This window comes from Cricetulus griseus, chromosome 8 (genome assembly GCF_003668045.3).
Source record: "Cricetulus griseus strain 17A/GY chromosome 8, alternate assembly CriGri-PICRH-1.0, whole genome shotgun sequence".
NCBI classification, from domain to species: Eukaryota; Metazoa; Chordata; class Mammalia; order Rodentia; family Cricetidae; genus Cricetulus; species Cricetulus griseus.
In genome coordinates, this window is record NC_048601.1 from 95,644,695 (window position 1) to 95,664,298 (window position 19,604).

Consider the following 19,604-nt stretch of genomic DNA (forward strand, 5'->3'; position numbering starts at 1 on the left):
ACCTAAGATGTTTTGAGGAAAGACTTCATAAAAATAGTGTTACTTCAAAAATAATGTTTTGTTGCATGAGAGCGAAACAGCTTGATTTTTCTCACAGTGTATGACATGGCAAGTTTAAGGGTTAGTCTGCTAATATTCAGAACATTCAAAGTTTGTGTAATAGATGTCTGTCAAGAAGGAAAGGGAAGCTGTGGATTGATTTCACTGGTGTCATTTCTTATTACTCACTGACCATAAAATAAGCATAAAATAAGACCAGGGAGCATAACAGCACACTTGCCTTCTCTAAGCCATGCAGCTGCAATTGAACTTCTAAAACAATGAATAGGTAATACAATCTGTGGAAATCCAACTAGGCAACGTGATGTGGACAGAGCGGGGATTGGTGTCTGGTCTTTGCGGGGTTCCTGGTGAAACATGGGTCTGCAAGCTTGGGAGGGTTACACATGGAACCGTATGTGGGAAGAGCTGGCTGAAGAGTCATCAGTACACTCTAACTGGGTTGAGCATTCCCACAACCACTGCACAGGGTCGAGTGTGCTCTGCCTCTCTATCTCTGCTCACAAAATCAGCTTGAAGCACACAGTGCTCAGGCTTGGTTTTGTCTGTCTCTGTGTGCATGTGGATGCCCTGAAGCCGCTCACTGGGAGGCCCTCTGCTGCTTTCTGAGGCAGTGAGATGTCCTGACAGCTCACCTGTCAGAACCAGGCATACATCACGCACTCCTCACAGAGAATGTTAAATATCACCTAAATTCCAATCAAGACTGGAGTGCCAAGAACTGCCAGTCATCCAACCCAGGCGAGGCTGTGATTAACAAGCCTTCCAATGCAACTGATGAAAAATTAGAAATCCGCAAGCCCCAAGTTAGTGGAGTAAGCGTGCAAGTGTCATTTGGTGGAAGCTGCAGAGACTTAGCGGGAGCATGATATTCAAATGAGTTCCAAACCAGACTCTTACTTATCTAGGACTTAAGAGTTGATGGAACATTTAGAAGTACAGTGAGCTCACATCTCACTTTACTCTCAATGCAACAGATGATGGCTAAAACGCCGGTTGCTGCAGAATCCCCCGGGCTCAGTTCAACTGGCTCTAATGACAGTAATATCCAAGGCAGGGAGGAGGACAGAGAAGAAGGTGAGTATAGTTGTCACGTGGGTAACCATGTTCAAAGAGCAAGCAGGATACATGAGGAGCAAGCTTTTTAGCCTTTGAGAGGGGGAGAGTGGAGAGGACTTCACAGATTTTTAAGAGATAACAGTATAAAAGACATTTCTATACTACAGCATACCATGCCAGCTATGAGCAGAAATAATCCTTTGATACTAGATTTCTAAGACCATTGATAACATGTCATTTACATAACTAATCTTAATCCATGTCTGTAGAAATGCTTGGGTTCTAATGGCAGGCTATGTCAGGGTATGAAGAGGTACTATGATGTGGGTGGGTATTATTTATGCAGTGGGTGTACTTAATACACACTTAAGACCTGTTTATACAGAATTATGATGGTTATTGTAACAGATCAAAAGAAGGCTGAAGAAATCAGGAAAGCAGATATATTTTCACAAACAGGCAACCAAGTCAGGCAGACCAAGAAGAGACACTGAATGAGGGCTTGTGGAGTGGGTTATCATCGCAGTTCTTACACGCCACTCTTTCTGTCCTCAAGTCAGGGTCTGAGCTAAAGCCGCAGTTTTCCTTGTTCTAGGCAACAGGTGCCTTGCTGAGGGTAAGGGACTTTTTTTTACCATCAGAACACATTCTCACTTCTTGTCTCTCTTCGTTTAAATAGAGACTTCAAATTGGGAAGACTGGTTCTCCCAAGCACACCTCCCCAATAGCATACCACAGACTCAAGCCACTTTTGTAAACAACTCCAGACCTTGCTAGACAAACATTCTTTCATTGCTTGCTGATTGTTCCAAAGTAGCATGGCAATCCTTCTTTGCCCCTGCTTCATACAAAAAGAAATTAAAAAAAAAAAAACCCACAGGTAACACAAGGGGCTCTTCCCTGCATCAGCACCGCAAGCACTAAAACATCCCCCAAGCAAACACACACAGAATTTCCACTCAACTAGATGGCAACTTCTCTATCCTTACCAGGAGAATCCCGAACTCTGACCTCTGGGTCCATACCTCAGGCCACCGGCACTACCAGTAAGGGTACTGATGTCAGACAAGCCAGTCAAAGCAGCACAGCAGGCTGGGGTCATCTTGCTGAGAAGGCAGGACAGTGGTCCTCAAATTGACGAAGTTGTCACTGACAAGATGCCCCTTGACCCACAGCCCTGAGGTTCTGGGCATCCCCAGAGGTCTTCCATCCTTTAGAGGCGCTTACAACCCCCCCCCCCCACACTTAGTATCAGTCATCTTTGGGGCAGTCATCTTTCCCAAAGCTGGGGAACAGGTTCTGCATGTCTGGCAGCTGTGGAGGTGGTGTTCGCATCCAGGGCAGAGGTACACACATAAGGGCATAGTGAGTTTATCGAAGGCTGAAACCCCACAGGTCTCAGCCCTGACTTGCGCCGGCCCAGGACACTGGGTGCATTAGGGCCCAGGGGCACTTCCTGTCTGAAGCAACCTCCCTTTTCTGTGCTTGCCTCAGAACAGCCCTGGGGATGTATTTGAAACTCAGCAGACACAGGCAAGAGAGCAGGCTGTGCCCAAAGCAACAAAGCCACATGCCCAGAAAACAACCACCACCAAACCACCAACTTCCCATTTGCAAACAGATGCTGGATCATTTACACCCTCGGGGTGGAGTGGGAAGTCCAGCAATATGTGAACACCAACCAGGTCTCGGACTTCCCGGGAAATTCAGGACTCCTGAGGTCTGCCCCACAACACATTGCTTCTAAACGTGGATGCCCACCCTGCGAACCGCAGCACTCACCATCACGTTGCCCTGCATCTTAGCAGTCTTGATCATTGCCTTTTCCTTCATTTTGTCACACGTCTTGAACCTGACTTCTGGCCCAGAGAAGAGTAACTTAATCCATTGTTCTGGTGAGGACCCAAGTGAGTCCCGGAGCTGTGATTACTTGGGTGGAGATGGCGTTTTGAAAAAAAAAAACAAAACAAAACAAGCAAAACCCCCAAACCCGCACAATTCTGCCACGTTCTGGTTTTCCTGTCCCTCTGGGTGTCCAGGAAGATCCCACTGAAATCAACTCTTCCCAGTGCCTGACAGGAAAGTGGAATCAGGAGCCAGGCGCTGGGGGTGCGGCTTGTAACAAAAAGCAAGCTGGGAGCTGCGGAGCGAGGACGTGGCTGCCTGTGAGCAAAGGCGTGTGTGTCCTCAGAGCTGACTCTCAACACGCTGTGAGTGACAGCGGCGTGGCAAGTGCCTTGTGCACTCCAGGACTCTGGGCGGGGATGCTTGGCTGGCAGCGCAGGTCCCCAAGGGCGGCGACACCCAGAAGAGGGTGTGTGTGTGTGTGTGTGTGTGTGTGTGTGTGTGTGTGTGTGGTGTGTGTGTGTACACGCGTGCGCGTGCTGGCCTCAGCCTCTGCTGAGCAGGACCTGGAAGCCCCTGACTGCAGCACGATTCAGCTGGCTTAGCTGCCAGAGGGATCGGCCAACAGGAGGATGACTACAAACAGGCTCCTGGGTGATCTTTGTGGGTGGAGCCAGCCGCTATTAGGAGGGATGAGCAGCCACCAGTCCAGCAGAGCAGGGAGCAGTGGCGCAGGGAGCCAGACTCCACACGTTCGCTAAGAGTCTGGCTGAGGAGCTGGGGGCCAGTGGGAGGAGCTTGTGCGGCAGCTGATAAATAGTGTGGCTTCAGGTTACTATGAGACACACGTGATGTCTCCATGGTTGCACGAGGGCGCCTCGCAGCCAGTGGCCTTGGCAGTGATCACTGCACCCCTCAGAGCCACAAGCTGGGGCGCCTTAGAACCCCGTCTTGGCGCCTGCTACCCCACCCTAGTCACTGCTTCCAGACCTCCGTCCAGCCACAGTCCGGTCAGGACAGGGCCTTTGTTTCTTCAGCACTATCTCTCAGGCCGGCATCCTCCTCCCAAAGTACAGTCCATGGGTACTTCAAACCCTCTTCTGTTTCCTCGGCTTTCTCTCAGGGTGACCAAGTCTGGATCCCAGGACCGCCTACCCAGAGCGCTCCCAGGATCATTCACAACTACCACGGTTTGTTGAGCATTGTCCCGCAGCAGGGAGCTCCAGAGTGTGTGTGTGTGCAGAAGGCTGGCACGTTCTTTTACAGATGGACCTAGAGCGCTCCAAACCCAGTTGGCAGCAGGCTTGTGGAGGTGTGCGAAGCGCGCCCTCGCCTGCCAGGGAAGGGCAATGGCAGAAGCCAGGCTGGTAAGGATTTTGGAAACTTCCCTCAGCCTTTTTAAAATTCACACAAAAGAAAACGAACAAAAACATCTTCTGTTAGTAGAGAAACAGGAGGACTCAGAAGTGGCTTAAGCTGATTCCTATACAAGGTATTGCACAGTACAGTGTGAAGGTGTGTGAGGAGCATCACATACACTCAAAGTCTCTGGTAGTTGACACACAGGTGTCAACTGCAGATCCGGGCTACAGAGACTAATGGAGGACAAACACTTGGAAAGCAGCCCGTGGAGTGTGCCTGTCTACACTGTAAGTATCGTCTCTTCTGGAAATAATTTCTCCTGTTAGGGTTATTTCTCTCCCGGCCACTACAACAAGATACGATAAGCATAAATACACTCTCCCAGAGTCAGAGGCCCAGTATAAATCCCTTCCACAATTTTAAGTGTCCCCCTACAGTGGGTGGGCTTCCTGTGGTCCCACATGAAGCCTCTGGGTGTCCTGAGTGGCTGGGGGAGGAGGTGGCTTTCTGGGGTCTCTGTAAGGACCGTAATTCCACTCTTTGGGGCCCTTTTCTCTTGCCTCTACTCCCTCCTAACCACTGCTTTAACTCATTTCCTCTGGGGTTATGGCACCGAGGATCTGAATCTGGGGTAAGCATAAACTTCAAGCCTTAGAAGACTCAGATTACCATTAGATGGTTTGAATGAAAAATACCCCATAGTTTTGGGCAACTGAATGGTTACTCCCCATTTGGTGGTACTGTTGGGGGAAGTTTAGGTGGTCGAGCCTTGCTGGAGGAAGTGTGTCGTTGCAGGGAGTGCCTTTGGCATTAAAAGCTTCTATGGTATGTCCACTTCACTCTCTATCTGCCTGCATCTGAAGATGGGAGCGCTCAACTTCCGGTTCCTGCCATCGTGTTTGCTGTTTGCAGCCATGCCTCTCCTCCAAGACAGACACATTCCTCTGGAACGATAAGCCAAAATAAACTCTCTTAAGTCACTCTGGGGTGTGATATTTCATCATGGCAACAAAATGTAATTCATACAGCTGTCCACACTGGCCTTCCCTCACAAGGTGGGGAAAACAAAACAAAACAAAATGTTTTCGCCTTACCGTATTCATTCCATCGTTTAAACTACCCCTGGAAATGGAATGGATGAATGAAATCCTCATGTTTAAGAAACCAGTAACCATTGGAGACTGAGCGCCCCTAAAGCTCATGCACCCTGCTGTTCTGGGCTCATTGAACTTTGTTCTTTCTGCCCTTTGTCCAACGCCTACAGGGAAGTGAGGCTGAGTGAAAGGTAGACCTAAAGAGCCAGAATGAAAGGGAATAAGGCAGCCTGGAGGTTCCGAGCACATGACTATGCTACCTCTTCCCGGTAACTCATCGGCTTCAGCCAGTGCCTTGTTCATTGTTAGGGAGAAAGGAGTAAGGGTGATCAGGACTTAGTCCACGAGAAAGAAAGAGGGCAGGGGAATAAGAAAAAAAATGCTTACAATGGGATGACTACCAACTTTCATATGAATTTAGATAATACATTTTGTAGAAAAATCATGGCTTTCTAAGCCTCTTCCCACCCCAGCCACAATGGCTTTTCCTCTCTCCATTGTTGCATTTGTCAGCAGGGATGCTACCCCAGTCTTTTCTGTCACTATAAAAACACTCAGAGTAATTTGTAAATGATAAGGTTCATGGTTCTGAAAGTTGGCAAGTTCAAGATGGAGATTTTACATCTGACAAGGTCCCTGCAGAGCATCACACAGTGAACCAAAGCAAGCATGCTGACTTGGATCCTCTTTCTTCTTGTATAAATCAACAAATGACATTCATGGCAGAGCAATCTCAGGATATCATTTACCCCTGACCACTCTATTTTCTAATATCTTACAACACGTATTTGGCCAAGGCATTCAAAGACTGAACAACACAAGTGTAGTTCCCAGGTTCAGTCCAAGTATCAGCTGTGTTCTCTGCTTTTCACACCTGCATATTCTGTTTCTTTTGATATCTGCGGGAAGAGTGGTGCCACCTAAGATTTCCATTTGTATGGGTCTTTGAGACATGCCATGGTGTTCCTAGACTTCAGGGCACTTACTTTTGCTCCGAACTGATATGTGCCTTGCCCTGAGTCCTGGAAGGCTGATTCCTAGCCTGTAATCTAGCAGCCATCACATATGTCTAAACATTACTCCATTCTTAATTTCTGAGCTGCTGGCTTTGGCATCTAATTAAAGCAACTCTGGCCTAAGTTCATAATTTTGGCTCAATATTCACTTTAAAATTTGCAATTAGAAAATAGTTATAGCTCAAGAACAAATTCCTTGTTGTTTTATCTGTAATCCCTTCTTGTAACTTATTTAAAAGTTAAATGTAAAAAAATATGACCACATGGGTGCATTATTTATCTTCCTTTCAATTAAAATGCCTACATAAATGTCCTTCAACCAATGAAAATATAATGACAATGTGGTGTATATATACTATGGAGTACTATTTAACTGTCAAGAAAAATTACATCACAAACTTTGTGGATAAATGAATGGAAATGGAAAAGATCATAGCCAGTGAGGTAACCCAGACCCCGAAAGACAAGCATCTTAGGTCTCTCCTGGAGGCTCCTAGCTTCGAATATTCAGATGTGAGTACATAACCTGTAGCAAATACAGAAACCAGGCAAGTAAAATGGGACCTCCAGGGTAGGTCTTATACTCTGCAATAGAGTATGAGTTCTATGATGAGGAAAATGGGACAGAGGGGGACTCTTTAGGTAGAAGAAGGTGAATACTGGAGAAGACGGTAGGTGGGTAAAATAACAGAAAGGATGTCTGAAAAGAACACAAGGGATCATACTATTAACTATTTATCAAAAAGTAAAAACCATGATACCTGTAACTTCATGTATAGATATACATATATAGTTTCAATGAACTTTTCTCATCTGGTCTGACAGTGCTTCCTCTAAGAGCCAAAGACCACCTAACAAAAACACCAATACCAGGCAAGAGAATCCTCTTTTGTGTTGTTGATCAGGGCTGTCCTAGAGACTCCCCAAACATACAGCCTTTTGCTGTGACCTATGGTTGCCTCCCTGGGGTGGAAGGCAAATCCTTATTGCTGAAGATACCACGCACTTCTGAAACAGTTCTGTGAGTTAGAACTGACCTGAATTTCCCCTTCCTCTAAAGGAGGCAACCAACAGTCCTATCCAGCTGTGATACCTATGAACCACAACATGGCACCATACCCCTCAGAGTGCAGTGGCGGCATGCATTATTTGGCAGTAACCAACAGCTCCCTCATTGGACTTACCACCTATTCTACAGGAGGGAAACCATGCCTGGAACTGGAAACCCAACCAACTACTCAGTGCTAGTGAAGCCACAGCCATTGAGAATCTACAACCACTACTTTACTAAACCAGCATAATCCCCAACAACAATCCATAAACATTTGCCATTATACCCATAGATAATGGGTATAATAGATAAGGGGTTCTCACCCCTTATCAAGGAAACTTCTGTTTGCAATAGACAGGCACCACTCCAGAAATCCACAACCAATCAAACCTCAACCTCAGAGTTGTGAAGCCCAGTCCCAGTGGATGTAATTTCAAAACACTCCCATACCTAAGCCTCAGGTATCATTGTGGAAGAGAGGGTAGAAAGACTGTAAGAACTAGAGGGCCAGGGAATATTTTGTGAGATTGGATTTTGTAGCAATATCAGAAGTTACATTCATAAACTTTCACCAATATAACTGTCCAGACATGAGCTGAACAGGATGGCAACAATAAATATGACAAAGTAGATGTGAAAAGCCCATAAGACCTCAATCCTACATGAAGAACTATAGGCAACTGAGGAAATCTAGGAGCAGGACAGGTGGTCTTCCCCAGGGAAGAGCACACCAATTGATTGCCCAGTGCCAAACAGTCAGCCCTGAAGAAATACAGAACAGGTAGGGTTATACAGACAAATAGGTTATATACATATATATATACATACATATATATATATATATATATATATATATATATATATATTTGCACATACATCCATGTGATAACAATTAGTGGGAAAAAGTGGCCATGAATTTGAAGGAGAGCAGAGAAAGGTATATGGGAAGGTTTGGGGGAGAGAAAAATGAAAGGGAGAAATGTAATTAAATTATAATCTCACAAATGAAGTGTCTAGCTAAAGAAACTGAAGGGACAGAGGCTTTATTTTGGTTCACGGTTTGAGATGACTTAGTCTTACTTATAGGGGAGGCATGACGGCGGCAGAAGATGAAGCTGTTTGCTCATACCTCAGCAGACCAGACAGGAAGTCAGGGGGATCCATAACTCTCAAGACCCACCCACTTGCTTCAGTGAGGTTCTACTTCCTACAGCTGCTACAACCTCCAAACCCAGGATTACTAGCTAGGGCCCAAGAGTTCAAACACAGGAATCAGATCCAAACCTGGGTGAGCACCATAAAGCAATTCAACATGTAAAAACTCCAGGTTATCAAAGAGAAAGTCAAGGTTGCAGGGGGAAAAAACTTAGTTTTTCTTAACCATAACCTATTTTTTGCACATTAAATTTATTGCTGGCTTTCTTTAGAATGTAATCATTTCTATTTTATTGAAAGCATCATTCACCTTATGTAACTTAATTGACTCATGAATTTTCAGGAAGATAACTTCTGGAAAAATAGGAATGATTGGTATTAACCTTACCAAATACACATACATGCCAATAACAGTATAAAGAAAGTATGTAGCAAATTGTTCTTTGTCTTCTCTCAATCCATTCAGAAATAGGACAAATTAACTTCAAATGCATCATCACACTAATGAGATGTGGTGGGTTTGATTACTGAACACGTGGCCCAGTCTTGGAAATTTCAGCATCTTATGGGACATAATTAATAATGTGAATTACAATGATGGTGGCACAGATGTATTTCAGGAATAGAGATGTCAGTGCTGGGGGGGTAGCTTGGGCAAATAACAGAATGAGCTAAAGCAGGGGGAGCGTGCCAGTTTAGCTACATCTCAGTATTAATATAATGTGACCACCAGGGACCTGGAGCCAGGAACACAGCTTCTGAAGCCGGATGTCATGAGTCACTCAGGATGCTAGCACTGGGGTGGGGGGGGCAGGTATGTGATGAAACTATGGGAGGAAAGATGTCTAGGCACTAGTCACTGGAGTTCTGGGAGCCAATTCCAGTAGAAACTGGAATGTCAAACCTAAGTCCCTAAGGGACAATGATGTGTCAAGATCCGCATTCAAAGAATGATATGGCTTCTCCTCTGACCAACCCTTTGTGGTGGAGGCAGGGTATCTGACCGTGAGAAGTGGGATAATGTGGGCACCTTGGCAGAGAGCAAGGTGTAGAGTGGAGATACACATGGCTCACCCCTGTAAATTAGTGAGTACTGGGCCGGGAAGATGGCTTAGTGGTTAAAACACTCCACAGCTTGAGTATTGGAGTAAAATCTCAGAAGCCCACATGAAGGGTGGACATGGCAGCCTGCCTATAATTCCAGCCTTGGAAGACAGAGATGAGAGCCCCAGAGCAAGCTAGCTAACAAGAGAGTGAGTACTGAGTTTGACTCTGTTGCAATGAATAAACTGGTGGTATACTCAAGGATGATTAGTAATGTCAATCCAGGTTTTCGAGTGCATGCATACACGTGTGTCTGTCAAAATACATGCAAAACATGCATAAACACACATGCACCACACATATGCCATGTGAAACAAAATAAAACCAAAAACAACCAAACCCTACTGAGTCTAGCCTCCCTGGGACTCACAACGAGCACCTTTCCCATCACCTTTTAATGACAACTTCTTCAGACATGTATGAGGTATCATCACCTCACTTAGGACATCTGTCATTTAATTATTTGGTCAGACATCTTTTCCGAAGTTAGAATACCACTTCACAAGTCATCACACTTGTCTCTGTGTGCATGCATCAATTCTGTCATATTAAACCAGAGACAACATTGCCAGCCATTCCTCTGCATCCTCACACTCTCGAAACCTGACTGACTGACAGCCAAAGAACAATCAGAGTGTCCTTAACATCCGAAGCAATGGGTGAAGGGGCATCTGTGCTGCCACCTGCCTTCAAAGAAACTACTAAGAACCAACAGGATCACATTTTACAACAGATGCTCTTTAAAGCCAAAACACATTGTTCTACTGCTGAAAATAGATGTGAGAAACCCTGTGTTTATACAAATGACATTCAGACTTGGCCGTGTCTACTTTGCTGAAGTGGATCAAGCATCCTAGAGTATGCTAAGTTCCTGTGTTTCTGGCCTTGTTCAATTTCAGGGATTTATCACCTACATCTGCTAAATTCATAAACTCTTCATGAATGAGAGAATTCTGACCAGATCCCTTGCTGGGTCAGCCCCACCAGGTTTCCTTCAGGAAGCTGGCTTCTCTGAAGATTTAAACATCAGAGTATTTATATCAAAAAGCCCTGTAAAAATTGGTGATTATTTAGAATCATCCACAGCCAAGCATATGAAAGCCATCATATCTGAGGGCGACATGACATTCTCTTGTACAATGGCTTTACAAAGTCATAAGCACAAGAATACATTCTGAGCTCTAGTGAAGACATGGCCAAACATCTGCAGACTGAGGCTAATGTACAAGGGAAAGCTATTTAGGCAAAGAAGGGTTTTAATTGGCTTATCATAAAATTTACATTCACCAAAAATTATCAAAGACAGCTTAAAATTATAGCCAACCTTAAGTCGTTCAATGAAAGTGGCTTAGAGGCACATTCATAAATTTACCTCACTCATTTTCCTGCAAGGTGTACAATGATTAATAAATGGGCCAAAATCTATATATATTTCTTTCAAAAGGATAGGAAGTTAGAAATAGATAATACATTTTGAAATTTTTTATTATTTTGTGTTTCTAATGCAAATGCCCTATTGAGTTCACCATTGATCTGTCCCAAGTAAAATGTAAACACAAGAGGATTAAAAAAATACTCAACAAAAATTAATCCAAGCCAGGTGTTGGTGGTGCACGCCTTTAATCCCAGCACTCGGGAGGCAGAGGCAGGCAGATCTCTGTGAGTTCGAGGCCAGCCTGGTCTCCAGAGCGAGTGAGAGGATAGGTTCTAAAGCTACACAGAGAAATCCTGTCTCAAAAGAAAAAAAATTAATCCATGGGATGGAGATGGCTCAGTGATTAATAGTGGTGATTAACTGGTGGCTCTTGCAGAGAATCCAGGTTCAATTCCCAGGACCCACACACCGCTCACCTGTAACATTAGTTCCAGGGATCCCATGACCCTTTTTGGCATCCTCAGGCATCAGACATATGCAAGGTGAGTATATAGGCAAAATACTGGTACATAAAAATAATTAATTTTAAAAGTTAATCTATCAATTATCATTGCTAGGCTAGAACATTAACAGACATTGATTTGTCAATACAGGCGATTAATTAAGAGAAATTAAGAAATGTGTGGTTACATGACTTTCACAGATATTCTAGAATCACACAGAAACATGGACTGCAAACTTAAACCCACAGTCACCATTGGGTGCCCTCTTGCCTCAGCTTACTGTGGTTCCTCAGCATGACCTCTGGCCACTCCCCATTCCTGCCACTGCTCAGACCCAGGACGGGGGTCCTCCTGCCTGGCCTGTCACTGTTACTTCTCAGTGCTTCCGCTCATGTCACCTGCTTGCCAACCCCCCATAGCTCAACTGGAAACGTTAAAAATGCACAGTACACAGTGTCTCGAGTAAAACTTCCTCTGGGGTTTTCCATGGCTGCAAGAGCACAGCATGGCTTTTCAGGACCTTGGAGAGCTGCACCTCCCATCCTCTCCCAGGCCTGGGTGAGAGCCCCTTTCCTCTTGTTCTTTCCACACTTTCTCTTTCCCTCTCCGACTTGGCTCCCGCCCTGTCTGCTGCTTCTCTTCTCCCATCGCTCTCTCATTCTCCCCTCATTCTCACTTCCCTTTCCCGCTCTCTCTCCCCTGCGTCTCCCTTCCCTGTTTCCCTAACCCTCTCCTTCCCTTCCCACATTCATCACCTCCACACTCCAGGCATACCAGGCTGACACAGTCTTTTTGTTCACCTGCTCATTCTCTGCACAGGGGTACATACCTGCCACTTCCTTTACCTCAAATATTCTCTCACCTTTCCTTTCTGTGTTTAAAAATAAAACAATCTATTTTGATGAAGTACATCAGTGGAGAAGTACATAAGCAGGCTTATTAAGTTACCGTCATGAGGTGACCCATCCAGGCGATCCTGGACAGGGTAGGAATGTGACATTTAAGGTATCTCCTAGACTTCATCAGTATACCACCCATATAACAGCCACCTCCCCCAAGCAGTCACTCTACTGACTTACAACTCTAGTTAGAACTATCTAGTTTCTGAGAGCTTTAAACTCTGTATAAATGGAGTCAGCCAATGTATACACTTTTGAGCCCAGCTTCTGTCACTAGGGCAAAGGATGGAGAGACACAGATGTGTGTGGCCTCAGCTAATCTCAGCTGTGTAGAACTCCTTGGTGTGCACACATCATAGCTGGTCCATCCTCTTCTTGAGCGGCTTTGGAACTGTTTGCTAGATAGGTGCTCACACAAATAATGTCACAGTCCCTGCAATTATTTTGATCCACATGTCTGAAAAGTGTCTAAGGGCCCCACACTCAGATACCCTTGTTAGAAGGAGTATGCTTGATTTAGGTCACTACTGATGGACACGGGTTTATTTATGAAATATTCTCACCACAGAAATATATACTACATCACAGCTCCAAATCTTCACAACCTTTGACAATGTCACTGGATATTTCAGTTTCATTTCTGTTATTATGGGAAAACAACCTGAGATAACGTAACTTGGAGAAGAACGGGGGTTACTTGGCTCACAATTCTAGATGACAGCCAATCACTGAGGGGAAGTCAAGACAGAAACTTGGAAACAAGGCATATGACATTCCCAGTCCAGAGCAGAGGTAAATAAACTCATGTGTCCTTGCTTACTCTCAGTTGGCTTTCGCTACTATTAGTTTAACTGATATTACATGTTTCTGCTTTGGAATAGGTAATGGATAACCTGTCTTTGTTTGCTCTCAACACTTTCTGTGGCTTGGTTTTTAGAGAGTTTACTCTGTCAAACATGCTTTAGGATGTTCTTGTCTTTGTTTCCATCTGTCTGGAGTTCAGAATGTGTCTTCAAGCTATTGGTTTTTCTCCCACTTTTGAAGCATCTCATCTATGGCAGTTTTCCTTCTAGCTTTCTCTCTCTAGAAGCTTTGTCACATCTGAGATATTTGCACACAGATTACATTCATGACAATATTCTCTTCACTTTTCTGTTCACTTCCATCTCTCTTCATCTGTGTGACCACAGAGACTACCCATTCAGTAAGATCCTCATTTCATGGGCTAGAGAGATGCCTACTCAGTGGCTAAAGTCATTGCTTGTTCTTTCAAATTACCAGGGTTCAATTCCCAGCACCCACATGGGGGCTCACAAATGTCTGTAACTCTAGTTCCAGAGGATCCAGTGCTGTCTTATGGCCTCTGTGGGATCTGACATGAATGTGACCCACAGACATACATGCAGACAAACAGACACAATTAAAAAGGTCCTCATTTCATATATCAATTATTTAATTTCTAGTATTTCTACTTGATATCTTCTCATAATTCTGGTTTGTGTATTCTGCATCTTTGTTTCTCTAGTGTGCTAACTGCATGGACTCTCTTTGGGTCACTGTCTTTCTCCTGTCGCTGAGGGTCTTTAAGCATAGTTCCATATGCTTTCCCAGTGACTTTTGTATGGATTCTTCACACAATCAATACATTAGTGAGAACCATCTTGGCCCCAAGCTATCTGGTTTTTTTCTCTGAATATTGTTCCTAGCAAGTAGTTTGACTAGGCAAGAGTGGGCAGTTTCAATCCTGCCAGGGGCTGTGTCTGCAGAGTGTGAGCTTCACATCTGATGATAGCCCCTATCTCTCTGCTCCCAGGATGAGCCCTTTGGGCTCTATCTCAACCAGGTATAGTTTCCATGGCTCTAACTATCTCTTGGCCATGAGTATGTGCAGACTATGACCCACAGCTTTCATGTGCAAATAAGCAAAAATCAGTTCTAAATAACAGTACCTGTCTCTCCTTCCATCTCTTTCTGCCCTTGCCTGCTCAAGTTGCCTCCTTCCTGTTGTCTGTGTAATGCCTTATACCTGTCTCAGATTCTCTTGACAATGACTTAGTACCCCCTTTAGCCATTTCAGGGTCAGGGTCCCCTCACTGGTCCTTCCTTCACCAAGTAGCACCCACTTTTACAATCCACTCATTGATACCCATTAAGACTTCCCTGCCTTCCAGTCCAGAATAAACACACTCACAAAAAGCTCTCCAATTCTTCAAGATATAGCCCCACCTATGTTTCTTGCTAAAGATGTAAATCCATGTCGGTTTCTTGTTGTGAACTTTTAAATATCTAATGTCCCACTTTCAGCATTATAAGACTGAAATCAATGTTGTCATTCACTTTTTTCTAGATTAGATATGTATGATGATTCATTTTAAATGCCAACTTGCTACAACAAAGAAGCAAGAAAGGTACTATTTAGCTTAGGTTGGCTTGTGGAATATCTTTAGGGAACTGTCCTGATTGTTAACTCAAGTAGGTAGATCTAACCCACTGTTGGAAGCACTATTCCCTAAATTTGGGACTTTGACTATATGAGAGTTGAGAGGGCTTGCAGTTAATTAAGGAAGCAATATTGTGCTTATTTTCTCTCTATGGAATCATGTAACAAGCTGCTTGAGTTTCTGCCTTGATTTCTCATTGATGGAATGTAACTTGGCATTACCAAGCTAAATAAACCATTTCTTCCCCCTATGCTTTGTTTTGTTGGGATATTTTACCACAGCAACTTAAATGGAACTATCCAACACAACCTTAAATGAATGGATGTATTTTAAATGCCATAGGAATCTAGCTACAGAGGTCTACTAGAGCGAGATAAAGGTTCAATTATCACTAGTTATTCTATACACAGGTCTTTGAAGCACAACTCAAGAGAAGATTTAAGTAAATACAAAGTGCTTGTCACACAAACACAAGAGCCTAGGCTTTGTCCCCAAGAACCCAAGGAAGTGTAAAAGTGCAGGGTGGTGCATGCCTGAAATCGCAGCCCTGGGAACGTGGGGATGGGTAAAGATCCCTAGGGCTTGCTGGCTGGCTAGGAGCCAGGCTGTTTGTGAGCTTCAGGCCAGCGAGAGATTCCATTTCAAAAATAAAGTTTGTGTCACCAGAGGAAGGGTACCCAAGGCTGTTCTCTGACTGCCACACATGCTCGTTCACCTCACACCCATCCACAACCACGTACCTCACACCACCCCCAAAAGCTGGAGCTTTATCAATGGAGAGAGGGTGCATCGTGATTGGTGTGTACCGGGGATTTGGTGCTGATTCTTCTGAATCAGTTCCTCCAGTTAGCTAGGAGAACTAGGCATCAGTTTCTCACCCAGCTAAGAGCCCCCTGCTAAAAATGTAACTCTAAGATGCTCACATAAATGCAGACATTCAGCCAATGTGACATTATCCTTTAAAACTGTAAATAAACAGAAGATTCGCTAAATCAATGAGAATTACTCTGACAACCAGCAGTGTATTAGATTAAAAAAAACACACTTAATATTTTACTGGTCATTTAAAGGGACTTGAATAAAGATGATGTGTCAATTCTCACTGTCAACTGTGATGGATGATGTAGAGAAGTGAGTTTCTGGGGCTGTAGCTCAGAACATTGCTTGCCATGCCATGAGGCTTGTGCTGCAGGCAACTGTTGGCAGTTCAAATACAGTTCTTGACATAAGGGCCACTCAAGTTCCCCTGGTATTATGTCAATATGGAAGTTCAGGTCACATACTGATCCAGCAGGTCTGGCCCTAGGGCCAAGACTCTGCATTCTGCACACATGGAGCTCTCAGCTGAAAGGACACACTCAGGGGAAAACTGCCCTTTATGGCAAAACACTGCAGATGAGAATACTGTAGCTCCAATAAGAATCAAGTAAAGGGCAAGCGAAAGAAATAAAGGAGAAAGAGGCCCAAAGACCGGGTGGTAATAGAAGTCTCCAAATGTGTATCTGTGGGGAAGGCGATTCTGTCCCCATAGTACTTGCTCATGATGATGCCAGCTGCAGCTAAGGAGCCCTGACCCTGTGGGGTGGCTGACATAGTGAAGAACAGATCTCAGTCCTAACGGCAGGATTCTAAAACCGTGAACAACAGACAAAAGACTCTTCAAAGTGCCTGAGGGTGGCTGGGGCGATGTCTCAGTCAGTACAGTGCTTGCCATCTGGACTTGATGCATGGTTGAACCCTGAACCCATGTATAAAACTGGGCATGGTGGTGCATGCCTGTAAGCCCAGTTCTGGGGAGGCAGAGACGGGCAGGTCTTTGGAGCTTGCTGGCAGCCAGCTCAGCCTGCTCAGCATGCTCGCTGAGTCCCAGGGGCCACTGAAGAGAGTCTGTCTCGTACAGAAGTTGGATGGCTGCTGTGGAACGTCACCTCAGATTGACCTCTGCCTTTCCTGTGCACAGGCATGCGCCACTCCCAACATGCACAACTTAAGTGGGAAAATGCCTTCTTTAAAAAACTGTAAAGAAGGCTTCACATACTGCAAAAGAGGTAAAAATGAACTGTGAGGTACCGGGATGTGTGTAACTGAGTTGTGGACACATATCTGTATCCCAGCTGTCACTCAGGCTGTAGTTACTAGGTGGCACCAGCAACACAAAGGGGAAGGAAATCAGTCTTTGCATTTGCATTCTGAAACTCAGTCCTGAAGTCTTTTGCTGAGAAGAATATCAATAAGACAACCACCCCATAGAATCTAGAACAGGAAACGATACCCAACACATCATTCAGTACCCAGCACTCAGCACCACCATCACATAGCACCAGCACTAACCGGTACTATCCAGCATCTATCAGTGCCCAGTACTACCCAGCTCTCTCACTACTGCTCTGTCTTCTCCCCTGGCTGCTGTCTCCACATTACTCTCCCACTGTGTGTGTGTGTGTGTGTGTGTGTGTGTGTGTGTGTGTGTGTGTGAACACTGCTATGGTCATTGTCTCTTACATTTATGCAAATGAAGCCTTTTAAAATTTTTTTTTAATCCCTGTGTTCTGTTGCAATGCTCATGTTTCACACTGCATGAGTATAGAGCATGGTGTACTTACTATCACACATGGCTAAAAATGTGTCACTTTGCCTCCTGAACACTGGAGACAGAGATCTTCTACTTCTGAGAAGGTCAGGCTGGAAGGTCTGATGGGAACTCAGGCCAGACATGTAGATGCCCAGATCCACCACCCTCACCTCCTGGGGTTCTTTGAAATAAACTGAGATTGTATGCAAGGAAAGATGCAAGACCCTGTCCCTCCTCGGCGACCAAGATGAAACTCTGTGAGCTTGAGCAGTACAGGCCTCCTTGGAGGTGGAGAAACACACGCACCACACACATTTCTTGCCATTATAAAAAGTCTCACACCTGTATTTAAAGATGTGAAGGCATGGCTCTTGTTTTTCTACTTTAAGACTATTAAACTCAGAGCCACAATGAGCTGTTACTTCACACCAGCTAGACTCACTCTGATAACACAGTCAGATTATAATGAGCATGGTGAAAAACAAGAGGAAATGGAAGCCCTTGTAGATACCAGTTTTCCATGAGGTCTGAGGTGTCCTGAATGCAGATGCAAAAGAAATGAAAACATATTCAAGCACAAAGTTTGGAGCAACATTAATTATAATAGACCAAAGGAAAAATAACTCAAATGCCCAAAGACTCCAAAATGGAAAACCAATTGTATAACAAAATCTGTTTTTGTATATAATGTGCAGTGAAATGCTATTTAGTCATTAAAAGGAAATGGGTATGGGTACATGCTACCACACACATGGAGTTTTACAAACATTTTGTCTTATATGAGGATGTTTACAAAACGTTTCAGGATAGCATACAGAACAGGAAAGCACAGAAACTAAAAATCTTGGAGGTACATGAACTGGCTATGGATTAGTCTAGTAGATGAAAGAGGCAAAAAGAGACAGAATATCCTAAAGTTATATCCATTGATGGTTCTGCATCTCTACAGGCATGCTCTAAATCACTGAATTATGCATTTGGGTGAAGATTATACTGTGAGGGTTCCACCCAGTGCAGCTGTTGAGCTGCAGTCAGGAGGCAGTCAGAAGCAGTCTGCACTAGGACAAGGCTGTAAAGTCCTTTCTTCCAAGTACCCTAGACTGCAAAGAGAAGTCAGTGCCTGATAGGTAGAGTAGACAAAGAAGACAATGCATTGATACAAATTTTCATTAAGATATTTGGAGAAATTTAGAATATAAGAAAGCACTTTTAGGAGGCTGGAGAGATGGCTCAAAAGTTAAGGGAACTCACTGTTCTTGTAGAGGACCTGGATTTGGCTCTCAGCACCCACACGGGGTGACTCACAACCATTATGTAACTCAAGCTCTTGCGGATCTGATGCCCTCTTCTGGCTTCCACAAGCACTCTCATAAACATGGCATAAACACACAGACAAATACCCACACATAATAAAAAGAAATCATCAAGAGGGAAAGCAATAATGGGCTAGGTAGGTAGTTACAGCACAGTGGGGAGAGTGCCTGCTGTGCAACCATAAGGCTGGGAGCTCTGGTCCTCTCACTAATACATGCGCGCACAGGTCTGGAGACCTATCTGCAATCCCAGAGCTCCAGAGGAAGAGACAGGGGCCCCGGAGCAAGCTGGCTACACAGTTTAAAGGAACTGGCAAGCTCCAGATTCACAGAGACACTCTGCCTTCATCTACAAACATGAAAGAGATGAAGAGATGGAGGGGGTCATCACCCAATGTCAACTTCTTGCCCCAACATGCATGGGTACATACATGTATGTGCACTTGGAAACACATGAAGACACACACATGCAAAAGGAAAACACACAGGAAAGGAAAACTGTGTTTGGGTTACCTCATTTGGCTTGGGTCCCCTGTAAAAGTATAGGCAGAATCTGTATCTACATCTTCATTTAGCAAAAGTCCTGCACATCAGAAGGATGGTTTGGAGTATTATTTAGATATACCACTTAAAGATATAACAAAGTGAAGCAAACCTAAGAGTTGATGGTGTCAGTGAGCTGGGCTGCTGTCTGCTGCTTGCCAGTGCAGTACAGATGACCGACGGCACCAGAAATGAGGGCTGAGCCATCCACA